Source organism: Tupaia chinensis, unplaced genomic scaffold (genome assembly GCF_000334495.1).
Source record: "Tupaia chinensis unplaced genomic scaffold, TupChi_1.0 Scaffold145870_1, whole genome shotgun sequence".
Classification (NCBI taxonomy): Eukaryota; Metazoa; Chordata; class Mammalia; order Scandentia; family Tupaiidae; genus Tupaia; species Tupaia belangeri.
In genome coordinates this window covers 5,249,132-5,266,184 of record NW_006205727.1, presented here as the reverse complement: position 1 = coordinate 5,266,184, position 17,053 = coordinate 5,249,132, and the positions used below count along the sequence as shown (strand labels likewise).

At 41.4% G+C, this 17,053-nt stretch overlaps 1 long non-coding RNA gene across 1 annotated transcript in view; it reads left to right on the top strand.

Moving 5' to 3' along the window:
• LOC106733900 (uncharacterized) overlaps window positions 1-13,996 on the top strand; it is a 30,250-nt gene extending 16,254 nt beyond the window's left edge. The window contains exons 2-3 of the long non-coding RNA XR_001369744.2: window positions 11,528-11,699; window positions 12,491-13,996. This is a non-coding gene — a long non-coding RNA (uncharacterized LOC106733900). The remainder of the gene's footprint in view (window positions 1-11,527; window positions 11,700-12,490) is intronic.
• The last annotated feature ends 3,057 nt before the right edge of the window (window positions 13,997-17,053 follow it).

Below are 17,053 nucleotides of genomic sequence, written 5' to 3'. Positions count from 1 at the left end.
AGAGAGAGAGAGAGAGAGAGAGAGAGAGAGAGAGAGAGAGAGAGAGAGAGAGAGAAAGCACTTCTCAGGGAAATGACCACATCACAATCCTCTTTTCTCTGTTCTCCTCTCAGGATTTTGGGTATGTACACACACATGTCTGGCATGTTTTTCAAGTCATATGGTCCAGGATTCAAATCACACAGTGGTCATGTGGGATCCAGCCACCTTAACCATCAGGCCACCTGGCTGGTCAACAATTGAGTCATTTCTATTGTTTAATCTTTCTGTTCACTGCTTCTTTTATCCTTTTTTTCCTTCTGCTATTGAGTCCATTCATTGACATTTTTATGTCAGTTATTTTATTTTTCAGTTCTAAAATTTCCTTTCAGTGCCTTATTACTACTGAGTGGGTGTAAAAGTCTAGGTGCCACATGAGTTCTCCACTCATAGTGAGAGGTGAGGTTCTTCTTACTGGCCAGTGTGGATAAAATTTCTGGCCCCTTATGTGGCCTTGTCTTCTACCCGTCTCCTGGGGTGTTGGAGGTCCCTGTTACAGTCCTGTGAGGATAGGCGCTTAGGCTCTCTACTTGAGTTTTGCTAGTGTGGATGAGAGTGGGGTCATAGCTTTTTCTGTGGTGTCTCCCTGTAGTAGAATAGTTATTATCTGTACATTCTTGTCTTGCTTGGCTGCTCCTTTCTTGGCCCTTTGGCTAGAGAAAACAGGCTTTGGGGGACTTCTTTTTGTTGATTTGTCTTGGGGTTTCCATGTTGCTGGCTTCTTCAGCTCTGTTTGGGATACTTGAGTCAAAAAGGAAACCCAAGGAATTCATATTGTCTTTGTGTCCTAAGGTCTTCTGCCAATCTGCTGCCTTCTCTTAGATTTTAGAGTCTTTTAAAATTTGATTTATATGTAATATTCAGTATTTTTAGTTGTACTTAGTAGGAGAAATAGAGAAAAGTATATCGGCCACTAATTGCTTAAAATATTTTTGTACTTTCAACCTCAACCTCATCTGGAAGCTTAAACTTCATGGTGTAGTCTGAATGTTCCTGCTTGTCATTTATGTGTTGAAAAGCTAATCACCAAGGTATGGTATGGTATCATGAGGTAGGCTTTAGGAGGTGATTAAGTCATGAAGGCAGAACCCTCGTGAGTGGAATTAGAGCTCTTATAAAAGAGGTCCCAGAGAGCTTCCTTGCCCCTTTCACCGGGTGAGAGGGCAGCAAGAAAGCATCTGTGAAGAAACAAACTCTCACCAGACGCAGATTATTCCAGGCTTCCCAGGCTCCATAACTGTGAGAAATAAATCTCTGTTGTTTATAAAGCACTAGTTTATGGTAATTCATTCTAGCAGTCTGAACGGACTAAAATACTCTGCATCGTAGATTCTTTACTTCCCCTCATTCTCTGTTGGTAAGCCCTCGGTTCTGTCTCTGAAACATATTCAAATACTCCCGACTCCATTTTCACTTCCATCATCCTAGGTTGTGTTAGCGTCTTCCTAGAGTATACAAGATTCTTTTAAATGATCCTGCTGCTTCCATTCTTGTCTCTACAATCTGTTCTTCACGCAATTGCAAGAGTAACCTTTCCAAAACATGAATCAGTTTGTCACTACCCTGATTAATAGCCTCTAAATATTTTTTCATTGCCCTTTGAATAAAACATGAATTATTTATTGTAGCCTTTCAAGTTCTCATATGATCTACCCCCTCCCTATCTCTGCAACTTCATCTCTTCCACTCTTCCTATAAGTCAAAGACCCTCCCATCACCCTTGTCTCATTTCTCCCTTGGGTACTTCAATCTTATATCTGCTTCAGGGCCTTTGCACTTGCTGTTGTAGAGCTCAGAATCCTCTTCTCCCAAATCTTCGCAGTGTAATTTTTGTTCATGTGGATTAAACATCCATTTAAACATTACTTTCTGAGAACCCCACCACCACCCTTACCCAAGTAACTTTCTTTTTTTTCTTTTTGAGAGGTTTTTGCTATAGGGCATGTGTGCTCACCAGAAAGACAGACAGAGATAGAAAGTGAAACATCATCACCTGGGGTGGGGGTGGGGAGGTGGCCACGCCGCAATTCCTTCTCCATTCTCCTCTCGAGATCTTGGGCACGCACACGCACGCACCTGGTGTGAGTTTCAGCCACCAGGTCCGGGACGCGAACCGCAGTCAACTACATGGGAGTCCAGTGACATAGCCATTATGCCAACTGCTGGTCCTGCCAAGTAACTTTCTTTAAGAACATTCTGTTTAATGCTGTATAAGTCTTTAGCTCTAATATTTTTTGGCATCTTTATTTGTTTACTATCCATTAACTATCTTCTCCCTGTGAGGTCTGGGTCATTGCCTATGTTGTTTTTTGGTATGCACTGGGGAAAATCTCAAAATAATTTTACTAAATAGATTAATTTAATCCATTCCTACTGAGCTAATTATGTACAAGGTTCTATGTTGGGTGCAAGACAATATGTGTGTGGGGGTGTTTTTAAAAATTAATAGAAGATACATATTATGAAAAAATTATGCATCAATTTCATTTTGTTCCACCAAAATAAACTTGTATTAATTTGTCATAATGTCTGAACAGGATCTAGTTTGAGACATTAAGAAGGATCAGAGCAACATGAATTCTACTAAATTGAAGAAAAAACAAGCATCAAGTTTATGGTGAAACTTGTGTGGAAGAATGGTGAAATCACTGATGCTTTATGAAAAGTTTATGGGTACAATGCTTCAAGAAATCTGCAGTTGGGAACCAGCAGTTAGCGTAATGGCTATGTCGCTGGACTCCCCACGTAGTTGACCGAGGTTAGGTTCACATCCCGGACCTGGTGGCTTAAAACTCAAGCTGGGCCGGTGTGCGTGCGTGCCCAAGATCCAGAGAGGAGAATGGAGGAGAAGGGATTGTGGCGTGACCATCCCCCCTGAGGGGCGATTTCTTGCTTTCTATCTCTATGTCTCTCTCTGTTTGTCTGGTGAGTGCGCGTGCGCGCCCTATAGCGGGGAGGAGGGAGGGAACTCTCCAAAAAAAAAATAAATAAATAAATAAAAAAGAAATCAGCAGTTCACAAATGGATAAAGGAACAAAAGGCAGCAGACTGTCCCCATCAATTTGCGAAGAAAAGATTAATCTGGGACCAGCAGTTAGCATAATGGCTATGTCGCTGGACTCCCATGTAGTCGACCGCGGTTTGAGTCCTGGACCCAGTGGCTTAAACTCATGCCGGGTGGGTGTGCATGAGTGCGCAAGATCACGAGAGGAGAATGGAGGAGAAGGGATTGTGGTGTGGCCATCCCCCTTGGGGGGGTGATTTCTTGCTTTCTGTCTGTCTCTCTCTGTCTTTCTGGCAAGCGCATGCACCCTAGGGCGAAAACCTGTCTTAAAAAAAAAGCTTCTTATTTTGTGCCTTAATTGAAGAACAATAATTAAGAGCAGAAACAATAGCCAACATCATAGACTTCTTAACTGGGTGTGTGAGAGGTCTTCAAGAAGTTCATGGAAAATACATATTATGAAAAATGATCTATGGATTTAAAATGATTAATATTTTTATTTATGATTCAGTGTGTACACATGTAAGAGAGAAGGTAGGAAGGAGGGAAAAAAGAGATGAATAGTCTCCACAAGGTCTGGTTGTGCTGCAATCCCCTTCCTTCAGTCCTTCCGCTAGTCTGTGGGATCTTGGGCACTTGTGTACCCAGTGTATTTCAGACTGACAGCGCTGGTAATGTGAACCTCAGTTGCCACATGGGATCTGGCTTCTCTTGAGCAGTGCATTTCTGCTGCTCCATGGAGCTGGTGTGACTTCAATTTTTTTTCACCAAAATAAAGTTGTATGTTAATTCTATTTTTCCATAAGCATCTTGGAGTTCCCTTTGACATTTGACATATTGAATATGGATGCTGAATTTTGATGTAGATTTATTTGTGATATTTTTTAAAGGAGGAAACCGAAACGGGGAGAGTCAGTACTTTGCCCAAATGAATTCAGTCTCAGCAGCACTAACTGAGAAGCACACACGTGCCAGACTTGGTGTGTCACACCAAGAATACAACATGAGTAGAGCAGGGCTCTTTCCCCCAAGTAGTTTACAGTTTGATGTGGGAGACCGAGCACAGACCACTAACTATACTACAATAAGATGTGTTAATAAATGGTGAGAAGCCTTATTCCAAAGGTAGGAACAAAACACTAAGTGATAAGGAATTATGTGGTGAATTGTGCTGGCTGGTTGGATGAAGATTTTGAAAAGCTTTACAGAGAAGATGACATTTGAGCTACATCTTCAGAAATGAATAGGATTTTCCCAGGTGCAGAAGGGGTGATAAGAGCTTCCCGGCATAGAGAAGAGGGGGATGCCAAAGCAGAGCGACTTGAAAGAACACACATCCTGGCTAGTTAGTTGTTTGAGAGGAGGCTGGACTTTCACAAAACTTATTAAAGTCAGCATGAAAGTGAATCTGGCCATAGAATTGTATGAAATATACTTTCTTTTCTGAGTTAATGAATTTTTTTATCTATATCCAAGAATCAATAAATGTTTGCTTTGCCTAAGATTTGTACTACCAAAGCTTTATGTATTTTTTCCTTTTTGGGGGGGAGAGGTTTTTGTTATAGGGCACGTGTGTTCGCCAGAAAGGCAGAGAGAGGAAGAGAGACAGAAAGTGAGAAATCACCCCCCAGGGAGGATGGCCATGCCACAATCCCTTCTCCTCCATTCTCCTCGGGATCTTGGGCACGCACGAACATGCGTATGGCAGGTTTGAGTTTAAGCCGCTGGGTCCAGAACTTGAACCACGGTCTGCTACGTGGGAGTCCAGCGACAGCCATTACACCATCTGCTGGTCCCAGCTTTATGTGTTTTTTCCTTTTTTTTTTTTTATTTAGTCTTTTTATTTGCATGGAGAAGTGGGAATAATGGCATGATAAACTCACACATAGCCCCACTTTGCTTGAACCATGTTTGGGAAAGACTTTCTTAATTTCTGCCAATATGACCACATGGCCTGAAATCCCTGAACTAGAAACTCTTTGCTGTGCCTTAAACCTTGCTTGCTGGAACACAAATATCACTGAAAAGTTGAAAAGGGAAACACAGAAAATTGTTATTGGGGTCAGCAGATGGCATAATGTTTATGTCGCTGGACTTCCACATCATAGACTGTAGTTCAAGTCCTGGATCTGGTGGCTTAAAACTCATGCCAACTTGGTGTATGTGCGAGCCTGCTCAAGATCCTGAGAGGAGGACAGAGGAGAAGGGATTGCAGCATGACCATCCCCTATAGGGGTGATTTTTTGCTTTCTGTCTCTCTGTCTGTCTCTGTCTCTCTGGTGAGAACTTGTGCCCTATAGCAAAAAAAGAAACTCTCATAAAAAATTGTTGTTATTAAATATTAACATCTTCATGAGAAATAATTAGTGCTTATCTTCTATCTGTGCTTCTTAATGTCCTTAGGGAACTCGGGGGTGGACCTTTGGCTGAGGGGGGAGGCTGAGAAGGAGCAGGGTAAGTGCTAATGTGTGTTAGATGTGAGCTAGGTGCTCAGATGCCTTACTCCTTTTTACCTTCCCAACACTGTTACTTTAGTTTTACAGATAAGCATTGAGGGACTTAGAGGCTGAGTGACTTGACTGAGGCTACACTGCTAACAGTAGTAAAACTGAGATTCAAAACCAGGTTGTTTACAAAGCAGCACTGCCTCTCCTGCTATCTTCAGTAGCATGGGGTCACATGGAAGTGGTGGTGAAAGTGGCAACATGGTAGGGAAAAAATGGAAAAGGTGGAGGGCATGGAGGTTAAAGTTCACCCAGTCTGCAGTCACTCTTTGATCCTGAGAATCGTGCTGCTTCTCTGCTACCGGTGTCTTTTTGACCTTACCTATGTGCTATCATAGGATTTGGAGGGTTGGAAGCATTATCTAGGTAGGCTGATTAAATTCTTGGTAAGAGAACTTGCCAGACACCTATTTAAAGAGGCCTGCCTGTTTGCTTCCTGTGGTAAGTCTGTGGCTTGGAGATAATTACGGAGCTTTTTTTTTTTTTTATCAGGTGGCATGTCAGAGGCAGTATGAAGGAAAGCAAAAGATGAGTCAGACCGACTGTGCCAGATACAGACTGGCTTAGCTCATTGTCCCTTGTCCTTGGCATGACTGGTGAGACTCTTCATCAAGTTCCTCCCTGCTCATATCTGGGTCCCTTGGTAGCAGAGTCTGTCACCTAGAAATGTGACTGTAGTTCATAGGGATATGGCCTCCTCCTGTGCTTTATACATGGTTGGTCCTTCATTGAAGAAGATCATGCATTCAGCCAAGCAAGGAAGCACTTGTGTAGATTGCATGTGGGCGTGCACACACACACACACACACACACACACACACATGCAGCAGTGTCATGCCCATCTCCCACTCCTTGTATTGTAGGCATGCAACATAATGAGGAAGGCCTTCAGTTTGCAATTCTCAGTTCTGCAGTGTCTCTAGGGGTTCTAGCTGCTCAGTAAGTCTCAGTTCACCTGTGGGTTCAACATTCTGTATTTTCTTCCTTAGAGCTTAGAGCTCCTTGAACCTGGTATTGTTCACTTTCTCACTTTTTTATGAAATGAGTATTTTATTTAGTGACTATTAACTTGTACCTTGAATGTATCACTAGTTGTTGTAGTTACAGTGGTAAAGGAGACATTAGCTCACTGTTGTACTGAGAATAAAACCTCACCTCCAGCAAGTAGAATCCCCTTCTTTTGCATTTCACTCTAACTTAGACTAGTCTGTAGTAGTTGCTCAATAAATATTTATTGAACAGATGAATGAATGAAACTGTTCCTGCCTTTGTGCTTATAGTCTAGAGAGGTAGTATAGGATCAGAGCTTAGACTCAAGAATCAAGGGGCCAAAAAAAAAAAAAAAAAAAGAATCAAGGGGTCAGCAGTGAGTGTAATGGCTATGTCACTGAACTCCCATGTATCCTACCGCGGTTCAAGTCCTAGACCCGGTGGCTTAAACTCACGCAAGGCACATGTGCATGTGTGCCCAAGACCCCGAGAAGAGAATGGAGGAGAAGGGATTGCGGCGTGGCTATCCCTCATGGGGGGGTGATTTCTCTCTTTCTGTCTCTCTGTCTCTCTCTGTCTTTCTGGCGAGTGCACACACCCATAGCTAAAACCTCTAAAATAAATAAATAAATAAATAAATAAATAAATAATCAAATGGTCAGGGCCAGAGGTGGTGTGGTTAGGCACTGGACTCCCACATGGCTGACTGTAGTTTGAATCCTAGATCTAACAGCTTGCTTTCTCACTTTCTCTCTCTCTCTGTTTCTCTCTGGTGAGCACATGTGCCCTATAGTAAATTAAAATAATCATAATTATAATAAATAAAGTTAAAATAAATAATTCTTAAAAAAAAAATCAGATGGCCAGGGTTTGAATCCCCATTTTGGAGCTAATTACCCAAAGTTCCTGAACTTGAGATTCTTCATCTTCAAAAAAAAGGAGATAAATATAGCAACTACTTCACATAGGTGATGTGTAGATGAGATAATTCATCTAAAGGAGTTGGCATTGGGTTTGCAATCTAGTAACAATAAATATATTTTGGGAGTATATTTAAGGAGAATACAATAAAATGTAAATGAGTACAATAAACTGTAATAAATGAGCTAAAAGAAGAAGTGGCTGCCCCAAGTGATATCTAATGTGAGACCCATGTCAACATATTTGTTAAGGAATCATGTTCATCCAGTTACGCTCATGGCCCAAATCAACAAGCCAATTTGAAGGAAGGACCTTAATGATGTGGGTCCACGTAGTCATTCAGTACCAGAAAGATCAGACGCAAGTTTTTCTTGCCTTCTATTGATAGTAGCACTTGTCCACTTACCTACAGCCTGAGAATCAGACTCTTGGTTCTAGTGGAGGTAGCGGCCCTGTAACAGTGGGCACCTGTGGTTAGGGATATGATGGGTGACTTTGATAATCTGATGTGGTGGAGAATAATTTTCTTTCATTTAGAGTCCAAATCACATATTGCAAGAAACATCCTAGCCCTTTATCTACTGTCGGTTCTGATTCCATGCTTCCTTTTGCACGCTTTATCTAAATTAAATCTCCACTTCACTTGGGAGCCCTCTGGCTTTTAGATCCTATTTTTGGAATAATAGTTAAGACTTAGATCTCCAGGAAAAGAGGCCCCAAGGCTCTGCCAGACTCTGCCCACTGTGCATACTCAATCAGGTCCCCATGACTTCGAGGGTTACCATTTTCTTTTTGTTCTCTGCCACTGGAAACTGTGGAGCCAGTGGCACCAGTGGTGTCTTGTTGCTATGTCTTCATTCACCAGTGATGCTGCAGCCTCCCTTATAGGCTCTGAAGCCAGAGTCTCAAGGAAGCATTGAATTTCTACTTCTTGTGTTTGTCTGACTCTTCTTTAGATGAGTAGATAGACTCCCAGCAACGAATAGCATGCAATAGCAAGATGGAGGTCTGCAAAGGGAAGAAATGAACCCAGAAACTCAGATTTATATACTGGGTTGAGAATTTGGGGAAATGCCAGATATTTGGGGATTCCCAGTTCCTCGTAGCTCCATGGGAGCTGCCGAAGCTCCTGCCATCTCTTCTCCACACAGCCATAGCCAAGGTAGAAAGCCCTCACACGTGCTCTTTGGGAATTCCCAGGCTTGAGCCATTTTGCTATGTCCTCCTGACAGTTATGTTCCCACACTGTCTCCATGGAGGGCACTTTCTCTATTCCCTGATACAAGACTGGTTTTCCCAGTGTCAGTATTGTCTTGACACTTTCACTTCTTCATGGTTAAGGCCAAGAAAATACTAATCTTGCTTCACACCCAGAGACATCCCACTCAGTTTTAGATTCTGGTCTGAAGGAAAACTGTTCTCTAGCCACTCAAAAAGATGGTGCATTTCAAGGGACCCTTTCAGTACTTAGAGAAAGCAATTTTATTTTTAACACATTCAAGAATGAACAATAAGTAAGAACACCCATAAAAACTATGTACTTAGAGTTTTTCAGAGGAATTCACTAATATGGTGCTTCACTGGGGAAAATCTGAAGAGTGAAACCTAGAAAGATGTGATTTGGAAACCTTTCCTTCTTTCTTTGTGTCTTGGTCAGTGTCTTTTTTGGTGTGATTTGTCACATTCACATATTCAATACGTTTGTTGATTGTCAATTATGCTTATGAGTTTTTTTTTTTTTAAAAAGAATTCTCTATTTAATTTTATTTATTTATTATTTTTTAAAAATTTGTTGTAGGGCATGTATACTCACCAGAGAGAAACAAAAAAAAAAGAGAGCAAGAGAGAGAAAGTGAGAAAGGAAGCCTCCAGGTCTGAAATTCAAACTGCAGTCAGCTATGTATGAGTCTAACACCTAACTACTATACCACCTGCTAGCCCATGCCTATGAGTTTTTTTTTTTTTTTTTTTTTTTTTTTTTTAGTTTTTTACTATAAGGGTGTGTGTGCTCACCAGAAAGACACAGAGAGACAGGAAGTGAGAATTCACCCCCCAAGGAGGATGGCCATGCTGCAATCCCTTCTTCTCTACTCTCTTCTCGGGATCTTGGGCACAAATGCACATGCACCTGATGTGAGTTTAAACCACTGGGTCCAGGACTTGAACTGTGGTCAACTACATGGGAGTCCAGTGACATAACCATTACACCATCTGCTGGTCCCCCATAAGATTTTTTTGTTGTTTTTGTTTTTTAGAGAGGTTTTTGCTATAGGGCGCGTGCGCTTGCCAGACAGATAGAGACAGAGAGACAGAAAGCGAGAGATCACCCCCCAGGGGAGAGGGCCACGCTGCAATCCCTTCTCCTCCATTCTCCTCTCAGGATCTTGGGCATGTACGCACACGCGCCCAGTGTGAGTTTAAGCCACTGGGTCCAGGATGTGAACCATGGTTGACTACATGGGAGTCCAGTGACATAGCCATTACACTAACTGCTGGTCCCCCCCTATAAGTTTTATAAGCTTCTCAGCAAGGATAAATTGGGTTACTATACAAAATACCATAAATTGTGTGTGCTTATAAACAAAAAAACATTTGATTCTCACAGTTCTGGAGGCTGGAAGTCCAAGATCCAAGTGCTAGCAGTCTCAGTGGCTGATGAAGATCCCACTTTCTGATTCGGAGACAGCCATCTTCTTGCCAAGTCCTCACATGGTGGCAGAGGCAAAGAAACTTGCTGGGTCCTCTTTTATAAGGGCAATAATCTCATTAATGTTCTCATGACAGCTCTACCCTCATGACCTATGTACCCCTAAATAATATCACATAGAGGGTTAGGATTTGGCATATGAATTTGGTGGGAACACATTCGTTCTATAGCTATGGGCTTTCCACAGGTGTAGAGTGTAAAAAGTACCATCTTTCATTGAGATAAGAGGAAACTTGTGGGAGTGGGTAGAGGTGAGGTAGAAAGGATTTCCTCAGATGTAAGATGAAAGAGTGGTGTCAGCAGATGACATAGTGGTTAAGGTGCTGGACTCCATGTGGTTGGCCATGGTTCAAGTCCTGGACCTCGTGGCTTGAAACTCATGCTGAACACATGTGCACGTGTGCCCCAAATCCTGAGAGAGGAATAGAGGAGAAGGGATTGCTGTGCCCATCCCTCCTGGGAGTGATTTCTCACTTTATCTCTCTCTGTCTCTCCAGTGAGCACATACATCTTATAGCAATACTCTCGCTCTTAAAAATAGATACAAAGATGAAAGAGTATACCATACCGAATGGTTTCCACTTTTTTAAAAAATATTTTTAAGAAGGTAATTTTTCCATAAGTGAGAGACACAGAGAGAGTCAGCATCCCCAACAAGGTCTTGACCCCACAGTTCATTCCCAGCTTTAGCCAGTCCCAGATCATGGGCACACTTGTGCCCGGCATACTCAAGGTGATCTTTGGACATGAACCTGGAAGCATCTCGCATGGGTCAACCTGTCAAAGTGTTCCATTTTACTGTGCTACTGTCTAGCCATTTTTCACTCTTTTTTTATTTTTACAATTATTTATTTAATTTTATTATGTTTTGGTTTGATACAGGGCATGTGTGCTCACCAGAGAAAGAGAGAGAGAGAAAGAAAGAAGAGAGAAAGAGAGCAAACCTCCACGTCTGGATATCAAACCTTAACCACCATACCACCTGTTGGCCCCAATCACCTTTCACTCTTAAAATCACTTTTTATAACTTTTAATCTCAATAAGTCTCTCTTTTTAAAATTATTTTAGGTTTTTGCCATGGGATATGTGCACTTGCTGGAGAAAGACAGAAAGAGGGAAGATGACAAATCTCTCCCCAGGGTGGATGGCCATGTCACAATCCCTTTTCCATCCTCCACGTGGAATTTTGGGCATGCATGTTCCTGCGTCCAGTGTGATTTTCAAGTGACCAGATCTGGGGCTTGAACTGTGGTTGTTCATGTGGGAATCCAGCGCCATAAGCACCATAGACCTGCTATTTTTTTCTACCAGACAAAATTGCATCTAACAAAGCGTTTTCTTTCTCACTTTTCCTTGGTCTAGGACCCAGCCAGCCATCCATCATCCTGCCATGCGCCATGTAACTACATTGAGATGATACAATTTCAGTGCAAAGCAAAGAAACCTGGACATGTTAGTTAACCTTTGTCCTCCTAGCACATGTGATTTATTTTCCCCCATAGCAATATATTCTTCAAATCTAAAGGGAAACCAGGTAAGGTGGTTGCAGGAAGTATGCTAAAATAGTTTGAGGGATGGTGCTGCATGTACCCAATGGTTATGGTAATAGTTTGGCAAACTTGGAGAGGCACAGGGAAGGAAGTTAGGCATTATAACAGGGCAATACTGTGACTGCCCATGGTGAGGAACTGAAAACAGAGTGGGCAGGAGACAAGAGGGATCCTCTAGAGAAGTTTGAGCTCAGAAGTAATCTGATCAGTCTGATGAAATGGGCCTGGCCACCACGTGTAAGATGATCCTATTTTAATCACAGAGTTGTAGAGTGCAGTGTATGGAAGAAATCATTAACATTTTAAATGTTTATTTACAAAAGCATAACTCGTTGGTTATGCTGTGGCAGGAGATTATTGTAAAATACTGATCAATTTCTGACCAGAAACTGAAGGAAAGTATAATTTTTCAAAGACTGGAAAAAAGAAAAAAAAGAACCTCTATCTTGTCCAGGTTGGGGAGAGGGTGAGCATTCACAAGAGCAGAGAGATCTGTACCCTGTGTCAGACCCCTGCAGAGACAGTCAGGGTGCAGCCTTTGGCAACTCTCCAAAACCTCACTGGAGCAGCAAAGTGGTGGGACACAAAGAGCTTCCTGGGCAGCGGTCTGGGTGCCTGGCACTGGGTATCATTCCAGAATCGTGGCCCATCCAAGTGAGCAGGTCAGGAAACAGTGCTTCCACCATCCCAGCAGAGGGAGGATGTAAAGTAGAAACTAAGTTGAGTTATAGAAAATAAAGTTAAAATAAAAATAAAAGACTTTTACTTATTTCAGAAGTAAAGAGACTCAGACAGAGAGAAAAAGAGAAGCACCCTCAGCAGGGACTCATCTGTGATGCCCTCACCCCATCTTTCGGCTGCCAAGATCGTAGGCATGTGCAAACAAACACGTCAGCTTCGGAATCCTGGTCTTCCACATGGCTTCCAGCACTGCAGAGTGTTACCTCACCACTGCACCACCATGTGTGGGCCTAACGTTATAATTTTGTACATCAGCATGTATGGACTGAGATTCATATTTTCTACGTGGTTAAATGAGCTATTATGAAAAATACTAGTTTGCATGACTATTTGAGTATCTGCTTAGAAGATTTTTCTGTAAAAGTCCATTTGCCAATCTTGGAGGGAAGTTTAGGCCTCTTACTCAGGTGTGGTGGAAAAGAGTCCTGGGCTTAGGGAAGGACTTCCATCTTGCAGTCCCCACATAGATATCTATAAACTGGGATATTAATGGTATCTACCACATAGCATACTTACGAGGCTTAAGTGAATTAATGAATGAAAATGTGAAACCCCAAACATGGCACATTATAAATGCTCTATAAATAATACTTAGTTAGTACTTCAGTTGCACAAATGTGATGTAATATTATTGAAGGGGATCAAGAAGACTTGGAAATGAATCATTGAAACAGGGATGATTTATTGAGTGCTATCACTGGTCTTAGTGTTAGGGCGCACTTTCTTTCCCTTCTAGTTAGTTATCAGAAGGGAATGGGAATTGTCAAGTATGAGAAAGAAAATTTAAAAATTTCCTGAACACATTAAGAGACAGAGATTAGAGAGACACCTAAGAGACATCTTCCTGATTATGTTTGAAGAGTCTAAAATTTTGCCTAAATCTCAGCCTGTTCAACGAACTCAGAAGAAATCAACAGCTGATGCCTGTTTTACCCCAGGCAAAACATCCATCATAAACAAACTGTGGGTCCACTGCAGCCTTAGATGTATTGATAGCCTGAGGCTAAAACTTTTCCTGTTCATTAAATGAAACAGACCCAATCTAGGTCAGGGCATTAGCAAATGGTGAGCTGGCCTTGCCAGATTTCTCTAGATCCCTGAGCACAGAGGGAGGAAAAAAAGAATTAATCAAGCAGAGCCTCATAGGGGAGGCTCTGACACATTTGAATATAGGAAAACATTAGGAAGTAACCAGAGGTAGAAGGAGAAGCTAGATGTTAGTGGCAATAGCAGCACTCTTTATACATTTTCTGAGTTTGCTTAAAAATATGGATATTTGCTTACCCGCATCTCATGTCCTATCAGTGCTGACTTTTCAGGACCTGAGAGATTTAATGAAAATGTGAACTGTTAAGCAAGTGAGTAAGCCATGAGAGCCTCTAGTCATCAGAGAGTCAGACCCAGCCTTCCTCCCAGTCCTCTCTCTTTGTAGTCCTGGAGCTCACCTCTCTCTTTTCTCTCTTTCACTTTTTCCCTCTGGTGTTTTCTTTACCAAGTCTTCCAGTCCTAACACTTTCAAAATCCAATTTCCATGTTGCTGGCTTATAAGTCATCTTTTATTTTGGTAGGCTTAATTGCTAAAATAATTATGCCTTTTTCCCTGAACTGATATGCCAGAGTGTGGAATGCAGAGAAGTGAGTATCTGTTGACAACACTTGAAGGGTGATAGAGAGATTTATGTCAATCAAGCTGCATAGTTTGAACCAACATGTAATATGACTTTTGGAGAGACTTACCATCCTTTTTATTTTTTTTCTGCTTTGTTTTTAGTGTGAGAACTTGTCATTTCTTTTCCTATCATAGTTTTTTAGATGCAATGAAGTCATCTTGAATTTAAGATGTTTGAGTTCAACATTTCATTAAAAAGCAGTTGGTTTGAAATAAAGTAGCCCACAGAAACCAGTTAGATAATGGTTTGTCTCCCAAAGGTTCATGTTTTGGAACCCAGTGTAATGGTGTTGGGAGGTGATGAGACCTTTAAGAGGTGAGGCCTAGTGGGCAGTGATTGGATTGTGGAGGATTGGATCATCCTCATGAGTGGACTAATGCTGTCTTAAAAGACCCAGTGAGTTCTAGCTCTTGAGAAAGGCTAAGTTCTTGTGAGAGCAGGCTGTTATAAATGGAAGATCTCTGTTCCCAGTCTCTTTATGCATGTACCCCTCTGTTCTCTGTCCTGCCAGTCATGTTATGGTGTATCCAACCTGATGTCAGCCTTATTCCTTTGGGCTTTCCAGTCACTAGAGTCATGAGTCAAATAAACTTCTATTTTTTTAATAAATCACTCTTTCTCAGATATTTCTGTTAGCAATGCAATAGTGGAGTAAGACAGACGGTGAGGCCATTCTAGTGAGGTCTCAGATGGAAATGAGAAACCTGTTATGGTCTAAAAGTGTTCCCCCCAAAATTCATGTGTTGGAAACTTAAACCCAAATACAGTTGTATTGGGAAGTGTGACCTTTTGGGTGGTGTTTAGGACATGAGGACTTCACCCACATAAATGATTAATGTTGCTATAAAAAGGGCTTGTGGGAATGGGTTCCCCCTCTTCTCTTCTGCCATGCAAGGATGCATGTTCCTCCCTTCTGGAGGTTGTAGCATTCAATGTGCAATTTTGGAAGTAGAGCGATCTGGCCCTAATCTGCTGGTGACTTGATTTTGTTATGATTTTAGACTTCCCAGCTTCCAGAACCAAAAGACAAAAAAATTTGTTGCTTATAAATTACCTAGTCTTAAATAGATAATATATCTGATATAGCAGGATAGAACGGACTAAGATGATGTTTGTGTTGGGGCACTATTTTAGGACTGAAAAGTCCATTTCTATTTTACATTCCAGATTTTGTTTAGTTTTATTCTTTGTTTCAGAAATGTAATGAACTACCACCTACATTTTTTAGGATCTCAATTAAATATAGGTATCCCCAGGATAAATTCATCAAATTCCAAATCAGTAATGACTAGTTTAGGTTTGATAGAAGAGAAATTAGGTATCATGTATTTCATTTTTAACAGGAATCAAGAGCTATTTAAAAGCAAAACAAACAAAGCATTGCAAGGAAAGGTAGAATTAATCACAGGCATAGATTGCCCTTTCAAAAGTAATTCTAGTCCACGAGCTCTTTGCATAGCTGAACCACCTGTTAATAAAATCCACAAGGCAGAGGTCCTTGGCAGGATGGGTGAGTCCTCTTAGTAGAGTAGAGGAGGTCCAAGTGATACTCAAGGTAAAACATCACATGTGAGAACTTATCTGTAGTAAAAATGCCAGAGGCTTTTATGGGAGAACATTTGTTAGAGAGGAAACCAAGGATTGGCTTTTTCTTTTTTCCTTTTTTCTGGAGTCATGTACCAGTTTCCAGACATATTACCTGCACACAGTTATGTGCCAGACTCTGCACCAGGCTCTGGTAATGTAGAGAAGTGACTTACCTAAAGGAACATTAAGTACAAAGAAGACAGATACTAACAGTGACAATACTCTGCACTGCAGTGTGATGTGTAAGTTAGGGTAGATCAGCTGCTGTAACAAATAGCCCCCAGAACCTCATGGCTTAGCATCATAGATGTTTCCCTCATGTGTTATGGAATAGTGTGGGTGCTTCACAGGTAATCTTCACATGGCTCCAACAATTTTCATAGCCTCTGCATCCTCTGCAACAGCCAGCAGATTGAAGAAAGAGGACATTGGAATGTTTCATAGAAGATTTTTTGGGTCAGGTTTGGAAAGAATTCATCAGAGTTTAGTAATCCCGGGCCCATGTAATACCATGGTTAGGCAGCCACTTTCTGGCGACAATCCTGCACTATGGATGGGGGGAGCATTTGTCTTTGGTCAACAGCCAACTGTCTCTGACACTCATGCATGGGAGAGGTTGTAATGGGAGCTCAGAAGACACGTAAACCTAGGTGTGCATGTGTGTGTGTGTGTGTGTGTGTGTGTGTGTGAGTGCATGTGGTAGGGGAAGGAAAGGAAATTATAGTAAAATCTTTCTAGAGGAATTTTTATTTAAATTGAATTTTAGAAGAGAAAGAATATTTAAGTCACAAAGCACAATAGGAAAGGACATTTTAACTAGAAGCAACAATAAGTACAGAGGCACAAGGACACTAATTAATTAATAAATCCATCAAAAACTTGTGTGGAAGTGCTTTTCAGGTGTCAGGAAATCACTCCAGATGCATCAATACTGCTATACATAAGACATACAGGCCTCCCGTTCTCATTATCCTATATTCTAGTGAAGGAAAACAGATAATAAAGAACAAATAAATAAATATACAACTAAAAAAATTCAAGTAACAGGGGCCAGCAGTTGGCGTAGTGGTTAAGACGCTGGGCTCCCACATGCTGGCTGTAGGTTGAGTCCTGGACCTGGTGACTTGAAACTCATGCTATGTATGTGTGCCTGCATACCCAAAGTCCCGAGAGGAGAATGGAAGAGAAGGGACTGCAGTGTGTATGTGTGTGGGTGATTTCTCTTTTTTTTTTTTTCTCTCTCTCTGTCTCTCTGGCGAGTGTGTGCAGCCTATAGCAAAAATCTCTCTTAAAAATAAAATCACATAGTATGTTTAAAGGAACTACATGTCTTTATGTTG